Raw genomic sequence first — 2,421 nt, 5'->3', positions numbered from 1 at the left:
CCTCTTGAGGGGAAAAACTACACAGTTAATTCACAACATATGTGGATAGAAGCAGGGAAATAATTGTGGCCATTTTGCAAATGGCTTTCTGAATCTGGCTTACTTCACTTAACGTGATGTTCTCCAGTTCCATCCATTTTCCTAAATGACATAATTTCATTCTTCTTTATGGTGGATAAAACTCCATTGTGAATATATGCAACATTTTCTTCATAAAGTCATCTGTTGACAGACACCTAGACTGGTTCCATGACTTTGCTATTGTAAATTGTCCTGCTGTAAACATGGGTAGGCATGTATCTCTTTAGTATGCTGGCCTTAATTCTTTTGGGTAAATAAAAAGGAATGGTATAGTTTGAATGGTGGGTCCATTCCTACTCTTTTAAGGAAACTCCACTCTGATTTTCATAGTAACTGTACTAATTTACATTCTCAACAACAGTGTATAAGAGTATATTTTTCCCTATATTCTTGCCAACATTTACTGTTATTTATATTTTTGATGATTGCAGTTCTGGAGTGAGACAAAAATCTCAGTGTAGTTTTGAATTGCACTTACCCAACGGCTGGAGATGTTGAAAATTTATCAATAAAATTGTTGTTCTTTTGTCCTTCTTCTTTTGAGAAGAGTTTGTTTCTTTTATTTGCCCATATATTGAATGGTATTTTAGTCAGTTTTTTGCCACTTTGACTAAATAACCTGACAAAAACTATTAGAGAGAAAAAGTTTATTTGAGGACTCATGATTTCAGAGGTCTCAATCCATAAAAGGGAAGCTCCTTTCCTCAGAGTTTGAGGTGAGGCAGAGCATCATTGTGGATGAGTGCGGTGGAGGAAAGTAGCTCACACCATGATCAGGAAGCAGAGAGACTCCACTTGCCACAAAATATATACTACAAACACATGCACCCAGTGCCCACCTCCTCCAGCCGCATCCTACCTGTCTTCAGTTACCACTCTGTTAATCCCCATCAGGGTATTAATTCACTGATTGGGTTAAGGCTCTTATAACCCAATCATTTTACCTGTGAATGTCCTTGCATTATTTCACATCTGAGCTTTTTGATGACACCTAATATCTAGACCATAACAAATGGATTGTTTGGGATTTTATGTTGTTGAGATTTTTGTTTTTTATATTTTCTAGATATGAATTTACTGTCAGAAGAGTAGCTGGAAAAGAATTTCTCCAATTCTCAGTTCTTTCTTTACAATCTTGTTTCTTTTGCTGGGCAAAAGTTTTTTAATTTGAGTCCATCCCATTATTGATTCTTGGTATTATTTCCTGAGCTTTAGGGGTTCTATTGAGGAAGTTGCTGCCTTTGCCTATATGTTGGAGTGTTTTACTTATGTTTTCTTTCATCAGTTACAAAGTTTCTGATCTTTTGCCAAGATCTTTGATTTATTTTTATTTGAATTTTGATCAGTATAAGAGATGGGGATGTAATTTAAATCTTTTACATACAGATATTCAGTTTTCCACTATTTGTTAAATTGGCTGTCATTTCTACAGCTTAAGTTTTGGACACCTTTGTAGAGAATCAGATAACTGTTGCTATTTGAGTTTATCTCTGAGTCTTCTACTCTTTTCCATTAGTCTACATGTCTATTTTTATCCCAATACCAAACTGTTTTCGTTATTATGACTCTGTAGTATGGTTTGAAGTCAGGAATCAGATGCCTCCAGCTTTACTCTTTTTGCTCAGAATTGCTTTGCATATTCTTCATATAAATTTTAGTATTGTTTTTTTCTGGTTCTGAAAATAAAAGCATTGGTATTTTGATGGAAATTGCATTGAATCTGTAGATTGTTTTTGGTAGAATAGCCATTTAAGATTTTTAATTCTGCCTACCCATAAACATGAGAGGCCTTTCCATCTTCTGGTGTCTTTTGGTATTTCTTTCTTCAGCATTCTGTAATTTTTCCTTATAGAGCTCTTTTTTTTACTTTTTTAGTTAGATTTATTCCTAAGTATTGCGTTTTATTTTATTTTTAAGCTATTATGAATGAAATATTTTTTCCTGATTTCTTTCTTAGCAGTTTCATTATTGGTGTATAGAAAAAGCTGTTTGTTTTATATGTTAATTTTATATCTTGGTCTTTGCTGAATTTGTTATCAGTGGCATTTTTAGGATCCTCTAAGCATAAGATCATATCATCTACAAATCTGACAATTTGACTTCTTCATATTTGTATACTCTTTATTTCCTTCTTTTGCCTAATTGCTCTGTCTGAAGATTTAAGAACTATGTTGTAGAGTAATGGTGAAAGTAGACATTCTTATGTTATTCTTGATTTTAGGAAAAATGCTTTTAGTTCTTTCTCATTCATTGTGATGTTGGCTTTGGGTTTGTCATACACATACTTTAAGATGCTAAAGTAAGTTCCTTTTGTCCCTAGTTTCTTCAGGATTTTTATCA

Source organism: Marmota monax, unplaced genomic scaffold, assembly GCF_021218885.2.
Source record: "Marmota monax isolate L192 unplaced genomic scaffold, Marmota_monax_Labrador192_F-V1.1 WCK01_AAM20220418_F8-fsc00018, whole genome shotgun sequence".
Taxonomy (NCBI): domain Eukaryota; kingdom Metazoa; phylum Chordata; class Mammalia; order Rodentia; family Sciuridae; genus Marmota; species Marmota monax.
Note: the sequence above shows the minus strand (reverse complement) of the source record.